Source organism: Strix uralensis, chromosome 4, assembly GCF_047716275.1.
Source record: "Strix uralensis isolate ZFMK-TIS-50842 chromosome 4, bStrUra1, whole genome shotgun sequence".
Classification (NCBI taxonomy): Eukaryota; Metazoa; Chordata; class Aves; order Strigiformes; family Strigidae; genus Strix; species Strix uralensis.
Genome location: NC_133975.1, coordinates 98,707,190 through 98,725,090, shown reverse-complemented (window position 1 = coordinate 98,725,090; position 17,901 = coordinate 98,707,190).

Below are 17,901 nucleotides of genomic sequence, written 5' to 3'. Positions count from 1 at the left end.
AGTAATATGGATTCCCCTTTGAGAAATAAAGATTCCCATGATGAGTTCTTTATTTTAAGCCAGATGCTTATATTATGGGCAATACATTGCTCATTGTAATGCCTATGGCATGGTTTGCATATAATGCTGATAGAAAAGCCTACCATATCGCTCTGATGAAACCAACCTACAAATCAGTTTTCCAGAAATGAGAATTAATAGAACAAGCAATAACATCCTAATTTCTACACGACAGCTAGAGTAACACTTAAAAACATTCTGCATTACCAGATAAATACACCATTCATTTTCACAAATGGACTCTGTTTCAATTCTCAGCTGTTGGATGATGATTTGACTTGGAGCAAAGGCAGCATAATTGGGTAACAGCTGAAATGTGCTTCATTGAAAAGGGTTGAAAGATCCATTGCTGGATTTCCAGGAGTGTGAATTACAATTCCAATAATATCAGAAGCAACCAATTCTATTCTTTAGAAGTGAGGACATAAAAGAAGTTTTAGGTTTTCTTATTTCAAGCTTTAATTGAGGCCTAGGTTGTAACTCATTTTCATCCCTGAATGGGTGGTAAAAACATACACAGTAGGTAATTCACACTACCTCAAAACTGTTAGTACCATAAGAAGACTAATCAGGGTAAGCTTCCAGTAGCAAATTATCAGCTACAAATTAAAACCTTGCCGCATGTCTGCTAAAAGCAGCCTTTTTTTCCCCCCACTAACGTACATTCGTCTAGATTAGTAACTGTTGGATTACTACAGGATATGAAGAATAGGGAGTGAACTGAGCAAGCCTTCAAAACATCACATTTCAGAAGTGAACAGGGAGCAGTTTTAAGCTCTTACTTTTGTTTGACTACCACATTTACTACATTTTGAAAATCTACTATTTTTTTTAATTGACACATTTGAAAATAAGTCAAGGAAGCAAGATTTTTTGCAATTAATGTATTTGTTTTATTTAATTTCTAATGCATCATTCTGGGCTATGAACTAACGGACAATAGACATACATTTGGCAAAACACCCACACTCCTGTGGATACGTATTCAGGAAGTGACCTATCCCATCCAACGGTTAAGCCCTTTGCCCTTTCCAGGGGCACATTAACCAACAGACTTCAGTCTATCATCAGGTGCCCTGAATGCCCTGAAATTTTCAGGCAGTTTCCACACCTAACAGAGTTTCAATCCCTTTGTGATAAACCGCTGGGTCCATTTGGCCCCTGAATCTTCATTTCTAGATTTCTGTTGTGTTTGTCATAGCATTCTTCTTTCCCATCAGATTTGAAGTCAAAAGAAAATATAATTCCTCAGTCCCTTCAATAAGAGAATGAATCATAGAAGAGCAGGAAGTGATCAAGTTAAGGATCATGTTTCATGTGTATTATCAAATGTTGTCAGTTTGATCTTACACCTCTGGATATCTCTTCTGAAAGCATTCTGTTTAATAAATAAAGGGGCGGGGGAGACATAACTATTTGAATGTTGTTTTTCAGGATAGTCTTACTGTTCTTTTTCCTAGCTCACATGTTGTTTAAAAGTGCTAGAAATTTTTGCATGCTATGTTTGTGTTGGTAGAGGAGGTTTTTTGATATTGAGGGAAGAAGTTCTTACAAATCACAGGAGACTTGCTCTCTGCATTAATCTCTCCAAGTAGAGTCAATTTGTGGTATGTGTTTGTTTGGTATTGGTGTTTAGGTTAAAAGAACAGTGATCCCTGAAAGAAAGGATTACCTTGTACTCTTTGAAAGCACCTTATTTATGGATTACTATATACATAGTGTGAACAAACAAGTTACAGTCAGAAAGCATCCTGAATATCTTTCTCAAATGCTCATTTCATCCTCTGAATTCCGTTTCATGGACCCAGATTTCACACTGCACTTAAGCCTATACTTAACTGCAGATGGTCTGTTCACTCTTTAGCTTTAACTGGGGCCACCTGCTGTGCTATGCTATAGGTAGTCACAACGAATCTTTTTTGACTCTGGTTATAAAAGTGATGTAGCTTGTTGGTGCCAGGTGAATTCTAACCCCTGGCCAACATGACAGCAATGTGAGCAGGTACATCTCCATTGTTATGGGGGGTGTTTATCAACTGAAGGTAGCTCGTGTGCAAAAATTGTAACCTTTGCCCTTTGTCCAAAGCCTAATCAGAAAAAATTGCTTATTTAGATATTTATCACACATGGAGGTTTTCTGTTGTGTATTTTATATTTTCAGTTGCTTTATGTTGCTCCTGATAGCAAAAAAAAAAAAAAAAATCCAGGATACAGTTTATTGTCCTGCTGGTTCCTCTTTGTCTGGGAGCAGGTAGCACTGAGTAATTCCATGACAGTGAGTCTATGGTATATTTAATCAAGTCAAAGAGAACCTGAGCCAAATGAAATAAATTTATTATGTCTCTATACTTCCAGATGCTCCTCTTAATTAAGCTTCATAAGAGTTAAGACTCTTCATCGAACTAGTCATCACCTTCCATCAGGGTCTGGGTGAGTCCCAGACAACCAAGGTAATACACAAGACTTACTTTTTAGGTTCCTGACTGTTCCTCATATATGTTAAGTTATACGTGAATGCTCATTAAATCTACTAAGATAACTGTTTGATGTGTTACTCAATAGATGAAACATAAAACTGTTCTTTAAAAAATCAGCAAAATTGCTTGGAGGAACAACAAATTCGTACATCAGCCCATTCTTTCTGTTCTAAAGTGCAATTTACAGGACTGAACTAAAGCAAATGTCATACCTTTAATTTCGTAAAAAGTTATGTACAAGTCTATTATTCAAAATAATCACATAACTGGGAAATTCACTGAACAGCTACCTTTCTGCTCAGCAGGGTGCCATTTTATAGACTTTAAAATTCACTAAGTTCAAGCAGCTTTCGTTCTCAATAATACATGTGCTAAATATGTCACATTAAAAGTGCTTTTGGCATGTAAATGATCCGTTTTCACATAGAAATGCTTTTAAAAGAATCTGAGCTCACTTTTTTGGAAATTATAAGTGCATTGAATTTCATTGTCCTACAGAACCATGTAGAGTTGATCGAAGTGAACTACAATGACAAACCAACCCTTGTCAGCCCTTATATTTATGTATCATTTGAGCTGTCAGAAGTATATATAGTTGCATTTTCTTCTACATATTTTCTACTCAGTTCAAAAAAATAATAAAAAAAAATTTGGTGTAAGGAGGGGGAGGTGGGATTGCTTTTCTAGGCCTAAGTGCTCACAAGCACTTCTGTGTATAAAAAGTTAACATTTCGCTGGAAGACTTGCAGCACATTAAACTGATTTCCTAAGCTTGTTAATTTTTTCTTAGAACTCAGCAGTACTTCTACTACTGCTTTAATGTTGAAAGATAAGGCAAATGTTTTACAGGTGATTTAGGATGCTTATCCTCCAAAGAACGAATTCTGAATTCTTATGCATAATATGAATAAAACTGAAAGCATAATCTCTGTCTCTCACTGCTTCATTATACTGCTGCATACTGAAAAATTTCTCTATACTCTGTATACTGCAGAGTGAGATTCTTTCATGATAAATTGATTGCACCTATTCCCATTCTCTGTAACTCCATGTAAGGGACCTTGATAATGTCAGACACATCCTGCTTTTAAAAATCTTTTGTTCTTTCTTATTAGAATAAGTAAAGCAACTTGAATGCTGTTTGGAAGTCATTACGTTATTATTCTGGTTACCTATAATACAGTACATGGCTCCAGGGTTCTCACAGATACTTATTTATGAAAACAAACTGTCAAAAATATTCAATTCTTATTTTAAATATGGCAACAAAATTTGTGAGACGACTCAAAAAATTAAAATGGAGACTTGGTTTCAGGGAAGGAGAAGGAAAAGAAAAAAGGAAGGAAACATATGTATTGGTTTGCAAGGTCAAAGAAAAAATGAAGTAGAATTTTTTAACTCAACTACGTGGCCATATATTGGAAATCCCATATAGGCCTGTAGTAGAGATCATTGTGGGTAGGCATTAATCCTGGGTGCTAAAACCTATGGGGAAGGAAAGCTGAAGAAGTCCATCACCCTTTTTTTTGCTTATCCATAGCTGCAACTCTAAAGTCATAAGCTGTAGATCAAGCTGGGTGTAGGATTTAATTTAAATCTCTCTCCATAAGTGAGATGTGTCTTGATTATACATTATACATATATAGGTGAGCATTTCTGCATTTCTGTTCTGTGTAATTCACAGTATAAATTGATAAAACATATTAAAAATAGGGGAAAGTGATGTGACATGAAGTAAAAGTAAAGGCTGATTATCTGTGTTTGGTGCATGTTTAATTAAAATTTTAAATCCTTTTTTTGTATTTATAATATAATGTAAGCTCAGCCTTTTTAGTATTTTGATTTTTGGGTAACACAAGAGCTTAAATATTTTTCTGTCTTTAGTGCTCTGAGGCTATGCAAGATGGAGACTTGAGGGATTTAAACTCATATTTCTCCTCTTTCTTGGAGACATTCCTTGTTTATTTTGCTTTATCTAAAATTAATCTGAACTGAGAATACTGGTTGATCCTTTGAACATGGAATATCTAACAGAAAGAGCTCCAAAAGCACTCAAGAACAAATTCTCTATCCTATTAATGGATGATTATTGTCTGGTTATAAGCATCCATTAACTCAGGAAAGTCTGTTTCTGGAGAAACAATTGGCCAAGGCATCCTGAAAGTTGTCCATTTTACTATGATGATGGGTTTGCTAGGTGTCAGTAGACATTTTAAGCATTCAGGGCTCTCAGATTAGCTATTGTAGATTTTTCTTACCAAGCATCAGATTGCTACATTTCTACATGTTTTTTAATACCTATTTAAGAATGAGGAAAAACATTGTATTGAAGTGTCAAATATTTGTTCTACTATCTTCTAGCATTGTGTAAGTATTTAAACATCAGCCAAGAACTTGTCTTCCAGATACTAAAACACAATAAGAAATGTAAAGGACATGGATCTGCTTAATCCTGGTTTTCCATCAAAAATTGCCTAATTTCTTTAGCATCTAGGTCTGAACTGATGGTGTCCACATACTCCTATCTCTTAAAAACAGATAAACTTCTACTTAAAGTAATGTTTTTCAACTTCCATTCAAGAAAATAGCTGTTGAAGAATAACTTCTGAATGTGTCTAAACATGTTCATAGCACAAATACTAAATACTAAAATAACCTGAAATGTGAAGTAATTTCTTCATAAATGCTACCCTTATAGGTGAGTTATAAATTCTAGTTCTCAGCAGCTATAGCTCAGTCTGGGATATTTCTTATTGCTCATATATATGATCTCATATACCCTATGGAAATGCCATGCAGAATAAATAACAGAGATATAGCCAGTAGGAGTCTACAGACATTGAATTGACTTTCTTAGAAATTAATCTAAAAGTTGATAGTCTTTAGTAAAGAACTGGACCTTTTTGTCTGTTTCTTTTTTTAATCCTTTAGCATAATATCACAAATACAGTTTCATTTTTATTTCATGGGGGTAAGCAGGTTATAAAAAGATAGAGTGTAATTTTAAATAAATTCTGTAGAACCTTTTTATAGGGGTTTGTTAATCCAACTCAGACTTGGTGCCAATAAGAAGCACTTTGTTTAATATATTTCTGACTTCATACAAATGCTATCTGACTTTGTGTCTGGCATTCAAAGCCATTTATGGGGATTTTTGAATTACTGACATTTTTAGGCTTTTAGATGTTGTGGATACAACACTGAAAGTACTGATTTACTTTTTAACTTTCTGAGGTATGTTTTAATAAAAAAGAAAGTGAAAAACATTGCCTAACTTTGAACATAAAAGAAATCTTGGTCTCATTAAGTCAACAGTAATGCTCTCCTTAACTTCAAAGGAGACCATGATTTCATCCAACATATCTAACAGTTCCATAAAACACACAATGAAAATCACTTTACAATATTGGCAGGCAGTATATGCATTTTGTATGCATCTCAGTGAAGAAAAGGCACAAGCATTCTGACTTATTTACTAATGCACAACAGCTAAAAATTAAAAAAGCAGAGGATATTTTGAGGGACATTATGTTAACTCTCTGGGTGTATTAAGCATGTACAGCCTCCATTTCAAATGAGATTTAAAATCTACACTGTGAAATTACAGTTGTGTTATTCTGTGTTCTCCTTTATTTGCTGGCTATGAAACGTGGTACGTGATTTCTCTTGGTGGGGGAGGAATGTTCAAGGTGCGTAGGTGAAACACGCACACCAGCAGCAAGCAACCTGATGAGCTCAAAGCTGAAAACACTCCAGTAGAGGTTCTGTACGAGTACAATAAATTCAGTCACCTAAGGTTAAGTGAGTTAATGCATATTCTGTTAGTCATTTTCATGTGCTAATGATAAAGCAAGTCTAAAGCCATACCTTGAAAGCAAACTGCAAGAAAAGGGAAAAGACTGGACAGGCACATTTTAGCAAAATTTAATATTGGTAAGTGTAAGTACTTTAAAATTTATACCTTAGCTTAAACTGGAAGTGGAAGAAGGGACTTGAGAGCAATAATTTCAAGACTGCAGAAAAAAAAATTAGAAATTTTTTATATTCTATAAAAACAATGAAGAAAACTCATGAGAAAGCTAATATTTTCTATCACTGACTGTGATGGTATCACACTTTCCTCATTGTCAAGGATAGCTTTCTAATAAAATAGGAATAGTTTGAGAGGATTAATTGAATTCATGGTGTTGTTGACCTTCTGGAACAAAATTTTACAGTTCTGCTCATGTGTCTGAAGATCTTAATTGCATATAAACCATTTCCTTTTCATAAGAAAAGATTTCCAAACCTCTGGTGAATTATCTGCTCTGAGAACTCCTAGATGTTTGGATATTACTTGATTTCAGTTGAGTCCTTATATTGATAATTGTTTCTAACCTTTCTTTATCATAGAAAAAAAGATCTAACACATCCACATTTTTACCTTAACAGCAGAAGAGGCATCCGCTTATGAAAACCTTTTTTATTCTCTACTTACAGTGTATGTCTGATAACAGGTTTTTAGTAAAAGGGGTGTGGAATGATGATATGATGCATTGTCCTCCTGGATCTTACAAAAAGTAAAAAAAAGGTTGTAAATAGTGATCAGAGATTGTGTGGCCGTGCCTTTGTCAGCCAAGATCTGTTCTTCAGTCCGAACAGTGCACCAACCAATGTGTTGTTATTGTGTTCTCACCAAGGTATGTTAACACATGCTGTTTCTATCCCTGCATCTCCTCATTTGTCCATAACCTGTATTTCACAGAATCACAGAATTGTCTAGGTTGGAAAAGACCTTGGACATCATCCAGTCCAACCATCAACCCAACATTAACAGTTCCCAAATATACCATATCCCTCAGCGCTATGTCGACCCGACTCTTAAACACCTCCAGGGATGGGGACTCCACCACCTCCCTGGGCAGCCCATTCCAACCCCTAACAACCCATTCTGTAAAGAAATGCTTCCTAATATCTAGTCTAAACCTTCCCTGGCGCAACTTGAGGCCATTCCCTCTTGTTCTATCGCTTATTACTTGGTTAAAGTGACTCATCCTCAGCTCTGTGCAACCTCCTTTCAGGTAGTTGTAGAGGGTGATGAGGTCTCCCCTCAGCCTCCTCTTCTCCAGACTAAAAAACCCCCAGTTCCCTCAGCCACTCCTCGTATGACATGTGCTCCAGACCCTTCACCAGCTTTGTTGCCCTTCTTTGGACACACTCAAGTAATTTAATATCCTTTTTGTAGTGAGGGGCCCAAAACTGAACAGAGTCATCGAGGTGCGGCCTCACCAGTGCCGAGTACAGGGGTAAGATCACTTCCCTGTCCCTGGTGGCCATGCTATTTCTGATGCAAGCCAGGATACCATTGGCGTTCTTGGCCACCTGGGCACACTGCTGGCTCATGTTCAGCCGGCTGTCAGTCAACACCCCCAGGTCCCTCTCTGACTGGCAGCTCTCCAGCCACTCCTCCCCAAGCCTGTAGCACTGCTGGGGGTTGTTGTGGCTGAAGTGCAGAACCCGGCATTTGGCAAATTTCCGTGTTTAATCTCTCTGTCTAGATCTAGTTCATTTATAACTGGGAGGAATTTTCAGGAATTCGTTCTTTCTCTTTCTCAGCTGTTAGGTATCGCAGATAATCTGAGCCATGCTGTCTGCTTAGATGAGCACTGCTAGGCTGTTTCAGCAGAAGCCAAGGAGGTTACTTTAAACCATTGCTGAATCACAAAGTGTGGTTTAAGCTAACATGTTTGTCTTCACATGGGAAAGGACAAGAAGTGCTGAGATTCAGGTATCACATCACAGATGGTGAAAGTCAAGAACAGAGTCCACATTCTTCCTTCTGTTGTGTTACTTATCTCTTGCTTAGCTCAACCCCTACTATGCATTAGTGTTTGATGTTCAGGTGATTCCCAGGGGCACTTCTAGGACAGATTGAATGAACATCACTGCAACTAAGTGTGTAGATATAGCTCTTCTAAGTCTTTTTGATATTTTACAATAAGAATATAAAAAGGTGCTGACATATATATATCCTGCTGGCATCAAAAGCCAACAAGTCACCAAAATAGAGTATAAGGAAACAAAAAGGCCATCATTAGACAAAGGCACTTAATTAGTGGTGTAGTCCATTTTTTACTTGAGAAGGGAATCAAAAAATACTGCATATTTTTAAAAGCACAGAACCTACATTTTGAAGATGAAATGAATTTTCTGATCTTTACAATAATGTTTTCAAGAGTACTGCAGAAAATGGTGTTGCTACTTCCAGAGGTTGTGATACGTGAAGAGTGTTGTATATGCCTGTGGCATGGAGAAATTATTTGTAATTGTTTAAGTGACTGTAATAACCCTCTTTATTCTCTGGTTTGGAGAGCTGAGAACTGCTGTTGGGAAAGCCTGTGGCATTCTGCAAAATCAGTGTTTGGCACAGCAGCTACTCACTTGGACTGCAGCTTCCTCCAGGTTCTCTTTTTGTACACTTTGACCATGGGGATCGTAGTCTCTGACTGGCATCCAAGAGTGCTACTACGATGTAACTGCTGCTAGTAATGATTGGGCAGTGTATGGCTGTATATTCACAAGCAGCAATGGCTTAACTTTGGATGACTCTGGTGTTTCCCATTCCCTGATGTTAATGTTGCTTCTCTCCTAGATGTTCCTGCCTCCACTGTGAAAGACAGTTCATCTGCTCACAGGACTGTAGTTCAAATACTTATGTGTCAAAGTGCATTAATCCTGATTTGGGATACTTTAATATTCTGGGATTTGTTTGGCAATTGTGGATGCTCAGTGTGTGGCTGATTATTATAGAAAGCATATAGTCATCTCTGAGGTGAAATCATATAGTCATTTCTGAGATCTACTATCAGAGGAGCAGGAAAATTTACACATGTTCCAGTATAAACAATTTCCACTCCTGAATCAGGATGTGTCTGTGGATTAGAACTGCCTCACACAGAGTACATGAGAACTCGGAGCATTGGTTTTCAGGTGCTGCAGTGCCTGACAATATGGCCCACACTACTTGCACTTGATTAGTATCCTAGCACACTTGAGAAATAACAGAATTTGTCAAGCTTGCTGTTCTATCTGAATCTGAATAATTCCCATAGTCCTGAAATTTGGGATATATTGTCTTTCTGTTTGAAAAAATTTAACAGGTTTGTCATTTTCCACTCAGACAAGGGAGACAAGTGACTTAGATTCATAAATCCCCAACAGAGTGGACAATAGTGAGTCAAGTCTCAAAGTCCAGACATTTATTAACTTTCCACAATGTACTAATTGGATACAAGATAATTGACTAAGTATATAACGAGTTGTGGCAAGTGATATAGTATGCTTTGTGTTACTTATAGGTAGTGAGGGAAATGAGGAAAAAGAAAAGGAGGGAGATAGAGAGAATAGAGAAACAGAGATCACTTGTCCAGGTTCCTGTGTTAGTCCTGTTTGAGTTCATCAGGGATGCATCCATTTTCTATACTTATTCATGTCTTCTTTTTCTTTCTATATTTCCCTCCTCTACCCCCCTCAATTTATACACACTTTACTTGGGTCCGTCCCCTAGATTGACTCACATATGTACGTATCCCATGTATGGGGAGAGGTAAGGTGCTTCATGGGATGATGTAATTAGCATGATGTTGTTAATCTTTATTAGCATATTCGGGGGTGTCAATTTTGATATGCATTTCACGGATAATGAAGCAAAAGTCATTCATGAAACAGATGGCCTTTGAAACTTTAAAAGGTGCCCCAGAGCAGAACCGTCCTGCCTCTACAGGGCTCCCCGCTCCAGCTGCATCCTGTGCTATCCAGGCAGCCTTATCAGCTCCAAACTCCACACTATCCACCCTGTGACTATATTTTTGTTACTTGTGAGTGTTGTGAGCGGGCCTCTGCTTCCCCCCATCCCTTATCTCTCTCAGGCTGTTTTTTCTCACAGGCCTGTTTCTCTCAGGCCCTGTTTCGGGGAGTTACAAGATGTCTCTCACAAGGTTTTGGTTTATTAGAAAGCATAAACTGCACTCCATCTCAGTGGTGTTAAATTTAAGTCATACTGAAGACAATCCCATATGGATAACATAAGGAAATAATGAGATAACTAATGACAGCTCAAACACACACTTTTAATGTAGAGGTGGTTTTGCATTTTAAGATTCTTTATTTTGTTCTTGTAGGGTTTGAAAATGTGGTTTGAATAGATTTTGAGAAAGGCTGTGAAAAATAGGAGATTACACAATGTTTGTGTTTACTGTGCAACTCTCCCCATACACGCACATTCAATTAGTAAGAGCACTAAACATTTTCTGGTGCTCGTGATTTGCAATACAGGCTTTGCCTGCTTTCTGTTTGCTGCTTACAACATAATGACATCTGCTGGAAGAGGTCACTAGTAAAAAGGTGTTAGCAACTGAGAGAGAAGTTGAAATCCAATCTGGATAAACGTATGTTTGAATCTTTACCAGTTATCACCTAAACGTGTATTTACAGCAGATAGATAAGTAGGTGAAAACAGTATAAAATAGTACTACCTAAAATTTATTTTAAAAATGATATTTAAAATCATAAGACAAAAGAAATTCTGTACGAGCTTAAAGGGATAGGGATGCAATCCAAAATGCAGTTATATTGATTTGACTCATTCGGAAATACCATTGATCAGCAAAAGCTGGTTTGTTTCGTGTGAAATATCTTGGGTTCAACACAGTACCACTTAACCCAAGGAAGGCCTTCAGTGGAGTTTGCATGGATTCCTGAGAATTTCTCTCAGATCTGGAGCAGGCTATTTCTACATTAGCAAGCAATTTGGCACAATAAAAGTTAATCAGTAGATTGATACTGTTGGTGCTGAGGCCCTTTCCATCTCCATTACATGTGTTCCGAGGAATTTACATCATATGATATTTTGTTTGGTTACCAGACCAAATGTCGTTGGTACACAAATGGTTTGAGGTACTCTAAAAGGAAAAAATACTGTATTCACGAGGGAGAGTCTGTGGTGGTGCAGCCCCCACCCTGGACATGGAGCCTGCCTGAGGTGCTGTTGGAGTAGAGCTGCTGGTTTAGTTTCCCAAATAATCTGTTTCAGCAAAATCACCCTGTGAAGCCAACCAACATGTGACAAATGGATATGATCAGGGGATTTACATAAGCATGAGTTTAACTTCAAAACTCACTGTTATTTTGAACTATGTAGCTAATACAGACTTCACTTTAGAAACACTAAGTCTCAGGACAAAATATAGTTTACTTGGAGTGACTGTAAAATATCAGTAACTTAGAGGTTTATAGGAAATGTAATAACTGGTTTTAGATAGGTTCAGAAGAAAAACAAATATGAAATATCCTACAAATCTGAAGTCCTGCTTTTCATGTTTTGCTGTTTGTTTTGTTTCTGGATACTTCTGGCAATAATCTGACTTTCTGAATTATTTGAAAGGAAGTGAAATAGTGTAACTCATGTAGATACCTATGATATGGATGTAATTCTTTACTTGCACACAAAACATTGTTTGTTTCCAGTTCTTTTCTGTTACTGTATTTTTATTCTAATTTTATCATTCCTGTAGAAGAATTTCCATTTAACCTTAAGTGTCATAGATGTGTCATTTCTATGCCTGAACTCCCTAAGATTTTAAAGTAAAGGGTAAAGAGTTAGGCTGCCTATTTAGGTACCATCTAAAGTTAGAAAGTATAGTTACTCTCTTTACCACTAATATACTAGTATACCAGTTCTGCATATGAATTGTTTTTCTCTCTAACTTTGAAAACATGTCATACTCCCTGTTTCTTTTTTCATGTCTATCTGCATCAGTGATCTGTTCAACTGACAAGTACTAACATAAGCCTCTAAAAGCTTCAGTCTGCATTTTGAGGTATCCCACACTCTTTAATCTATTCAGGTCTAAGCAATGGACTTCTTTTCGGTGGTCTTCAAGAGACTCTTCAGTTTTCTCCACCCCAGTGGTGTGGCTTGTTTACACTCACCATACATTCACACATTACTTATTTGGGAACTTTACCATTTCTGGGACACACCCGAGACATAGGAGAGTTTTCTGCCTCAGGCCACAGAACAGCTCCAGAAGAATCAGCAGGGAGTATTTGAGCCCAATAGCTAACTCCATCTTTATAATGCATTTATGGGGGTTCTTCATCAGAGAAAATGAAAGCATTTGCCAAATAGCATATCCGCTTAATATATTCTTGTCTAAGTCACTGTATAGATTATACAGAGCCATAATCTGTCCATAATTGGGTCTTTCTAGAGCCAGCATCCTTTTTACCTGGGGAAAAAAGGAAAAGAAACAAGAAAATATTAATTTTGCCACCAACACCTGAGTCATACTGCTGTTCCGAGACAGCAGAATGTCTCAGAATTCTGAGATAGCTTGGAAAAGTTGGTAGCAGAAGCAGTTTGTCCAAGTCCCTGTAGCTAGAGAGCAAAGGTTGTTTCCAGGGCTACTTAACTCTTCTGACTTCATACTGTCAATCAACATTAGGATAGTTTTATGTTAAAACTTTGAAAAATTCAGCAATATACAAGCAGGATGGGATCCATATTTAACAAAAGAGTGAATTTAATAGCATAGCTGTAGATAAAACATTAGAGGTCAAAAATACACAGAAGAACAATAAACACCACAGTGATACAGGAAACAGTATAATGAACAAAATAAACACTGTACTAGCAGTTGAAAAGTAGTAAACACTACTGAGATATTAATCAAGAGGGAATGTGGTTTATGGCTGGATTTGCCTTGAGACAGAGTAAGATATAAACCAATTTATGTAATATATTTTTGTTTCTAATATTTTCACAGCCACCAAAATGAATATTTAATAAAACAATTAAAGACTTACCCTTTTTGATGTGATAAGGAACTAAGAAACAAAGGCCCATCGCTAATAGTTCATCTTTGTGGGAATACTTATCATTATTTTGACATGAAGCCTGAATTATTATTGAAAGCAAATAGAGAAACAAGGTCTCAAAGCTCTTGGATTTTTCTTTTATTGCTGTCATTGTCACTATGTATTCCGTGGCAGTGAAACAGCTGATAAATTAAGGCTCACAGAATCGGATAATCTCTAACGTTCCTTACAAGAACATCTTTTTCCTTATGAAACTATGCAAAGGATACATTTAATTTCCCCTTGTTCTTACATCTAGGCTTCAGATTCTTTGATGCCTTGGACTTGGAGGGATTTAACTGGCTGAAAAACTAGGGGCTTTGAGCCTGCACTTCCTTTTCTACTCCTTATCAGTCATTTACAGAAGTTTTTTCCCCAAGGACTTGTTTTTCCTCAGGGAGAAATGTACACCCCTAAGAAAAAAAACCAAAAAAACCCAAACAACAAAACAGGACTTTTTCCCTCTTACAGAATTCAGGGACAGGAAATCTCTGAAACAATGGTTAAATAATACCAACCCTCAGTAGCACACAGCTGGCTGTGTTTAAAGAGCTGCAGGAAATGAATCAGCGTCTAACTAAAGTTAGGCATTTCCAAAGGCCAGAGGATGGAAAGTGTTTCCACAGTGGAAGGTATCACTAAGAAGGTTGGGTGGCACAGCAATTTTGTAAACTGGTCTTCGTCCTTTTACTTTAGGAACCACCTGAAATATTTTTAAGCTATCTAGAGACACCACAAAAGCCTTTGTGAGAAACTGGTCTAAATATATTGCAGAAATAAAGTCAGGTCATGTAAAGCAGTTGCTGGTGTGAGATGACAGTTGTGCTGATTTTACATACCAAATGGAGAAGGAAGCAACAGAAAATTAACAACAGTTAGAGCCAAGAGAATACTGTTTAAAATTAAGCAATCCAGATTTTATATATTTACTTTATAAATGACACAGATGAACACTTAACCTCTAGTCTAGAGGTTTAGCCTTCAAAACACAGAACATAACTTTCATCAGACCTTATTCTCCCTTTCCTAACTGGGCAGCAAAGATGCCAAAAAGATAATTCCATGTTTGTGATTTTGTTCACGGCTCCTTTATAAACCTCAAAAGTTAGTGGAAGAAATAGCCAGCATTAGAGACAAGAAGCCTTTTCTTTTTTTTAATTTTGAAGAAAGTCACCTTAAATTCATGGTTGTTTGTATTACAAAAATAAACATGCCAGCACACATTTGGATCCCCATATGACTATTTTCTTCCCAATAAGACAGTATGTTCAGAGGAGTATAATATTTGACAGTCGTTAGCAAGCAGAGAAGTCCATTTTTCTTTACCAGTAATATCCTTTCACCTCATTATAAAACAAGAGTTGTCATACCAAAATTGAAGACTTGTCAACAGAGTGGGGAAAATCATTTTTAATTACTGTATGGATAAAGCTTTGGGATGATAAGAAATGGGAAAGGGAAGTGTGATAATTGAAAGAATTACAGGCAATTCTTGAATTAAATCTTGTATTTTTACTTGTTAAATTTCCACGTGTTTCTATATTAAGAACAATCAAAATATTTGTTGGTAAGTGGGTGTGCAGGATAAATTCTTTTTATGTATTTCCATTGTTAGTACCATGCATGCTGCAGCCCTGAAGCAAGCTCTGTAATAAGTACATTTCAATTCTGGACTTCAGCAGAGATTTAAGGGTCAGTCAGTACCAAAAGTCATTCATCAGAAAAGAGATACTCAAATCTAATTAAAAATCAGATGTATAAACTATTACCTCTTAATATATAGTTTTGAATATTGGAACTGTTGACTCTGTGTTTCAGCAGATCCTTAGATGTTTTGATAAGATATACAATATACAATAAAAAGAGTATTAAGTAAAGTTACAGAAAGGCAAAAGCAGTTGAAAGATTATTGAGTTAAAAATGGTTTTTACTGATAAGGGTGTGTTTACTAAGAGGAATGTCATTTTCCCTTTTCTCTTTCAGGCACGAATTATTCAACATTACTGAAATACTTGCTAAATTGAAGAAATAAAAATTATTAGTAATTAATAATAGTGCACTTACAGCAGAAGTATAAAATTGCTGTTAATTTCTCAATATCAACATCCACATTTTGTTATGTTCCATTAGTATTTTATCTTAGTCCCCTTGCTGTTCCTCCTTCAGAGAAGTCTATAACATAAAGTAAATGGGCCACATTAATATGCCTTTTCCACCTGAGCCAGTGCAACCACACTATAGAAAGCCATGGCTGGGTGCATTTTCACTAGTAGCTGCTAGGCATAATTTAATCCTTTTTAATAATTTTATAGATATAACCTTTTACTCAACTCCTCACTCTGTTACATTAATAATTAGTAAGTGAAAATATAATTTAAACATGAGTCAATAATCTCTGATATCTTTTTTGTACATTTCTTTCTTAGGGGGTCCTACCTAATAACAATAATAAGATTTCTACAATATGTCGGTGTATGGCTTAGCAATAAATACTACAATGTGAATGAAGGACAAATACTAAGCAGGATATGTAGAGTAAATCAGTTTAGTTTCCAAGTATTTCATTCGGCATGGAAGCTGAGACAATATGTATATATTAAGACAATCTGTAGGAAGAAATCAAAGTCCTCAGAACTCTTACAGACTATTTTAACATTTGAATTTACATGTTTCTAAAATTCAGTTTTTACGGTGCTGATATATCCTGGCTGCATACAGAATACAGAAACATAGCCTTCCTTCAGATTGGGAAGGTTTTTAATCGTATTGAAGGATGCACCCATTCTTCCCCCATAATAATTTTCCCCTGCTTGCATTCAGGAGCCTGGACCTTTAAATTCCACAAAACCAAGGAACTGGAGCCCTGTGGTGGCTATTTTTAGGCTTTGTGCTGCTTGTTGTATTTTCCTTTCTATTAGCTTGTAAGATGCTGCTAGCTTTTGGCTTTTCTGTTTATTAGTTTTGTTTTCATGTCTTATTTTGGAAGATCTGACAATCTTTCTTATGAGTTCAAAACATTTTACTTCATTTCTCAGAAGAATTGACGAAAAGTGAAGGACGATATTTTCAAACATAGCCTGTAGATTTGAATACTGAGTTGAGAAAATGTCTAAACAGAGATATCCTATACCTGATTTTTTTATAGGCATTTATCCAATTCAGCTCAAGGTTATTAGGAACTGGTAGGTAGTTGGTATGACCGAACACAAATCCCATTTTTGAAACCAGACATGAAAAGTTAGAGAGAATTTCTGAAAATCTGCAATTTTATTTGAAGAGCTAATAAGCACCTGCAGTTCCTATACTTTTACCAATTTCAGATCAGTAAATGTATTCCATCTAATTAGTATTTCATGTCAAAAACATGAGTCCTTTGAGAGCGACCAGAATCCAGGTCGCTTCCCAGGGAAAAACACTCATCCCATTCTCCATGAGAAGAGGGAATGAAATCTAGGTCTCCTACTTCCCAGCCTCCGGCCACCAAGATCTTAAAAATGAGGCATTGCTGCCTTCCTTATTGTGCATATATTAAGAGAATTAGATGTGTAAAAGCAAATCAGGCTAAGTCAAGTTGTAAGAAAACTTATGGAACAAAATCATTTGGGGAACTTGGTCAGAGAGCTGGGCTTGCATGAATAAAAACATTATGATTCAAAACTGCCTAAATGTACAGATATGAATCTGGCACCCAGGTCCTGATTTTAGGATCCTAAACAAAACATCCGTGATACTTCAGACTTCTTCATTAGCTGAGCAGGGCTTTGAGGAATCATGACTTAGTCATATACACATCAGTGCTGCTTACATCCTTGTTTCTTTGAAGTTCTTAAGCTTAAAGCAGAAACCACCAAAGGTGCTGCTAAAATGCAGCATGCTTACTAAACAGTCACTAAACAACCTAGGAAAGTATGTTATAAAGATTAGATAATGCAACTGATCATTTAAATGAGTTGTAATTTAAACTCACCCCATTTAAAGGGGTGAGTGGGGAAGTTCAGTTATTCTGCAGATATAGAGAAGTTTATAGAAAGAATAATGAAGAGTTTTCTTTGGTGGGTGAATATCTTCTTTGTGCTTCTTCTGGCCATAGTAAGAGGAGAACAGCTGCACACCTGCTAGCCCTGCCCACACCTCAGCTGTGTTTGGCCTGGGATCAGGGACAGAGTTTCTCTACTGTTAGAGAAAATACACTGCATGGATGGATGGATGGATGGATGGATGGATGGATGGATGGAGAGAGCCATTGCAGTCTTTATTAGCTAAAAAATTACAGGAAGGAGAGGGACAAGATTAATATTAAATGACTAATTCAGCATGTTTAGTGGAAAGGAAGTCCTCCTGCTGAAAAAATGCTGCTTGAGTGTTTAGAGACAAAATTGAGACTCAGATAAGAAGCAGTTAGAAGCTTAGAGGCTTCATCTCTGGGAATTACAAGCACCAATTTGTGGACATGTGTATATTCCTTAAT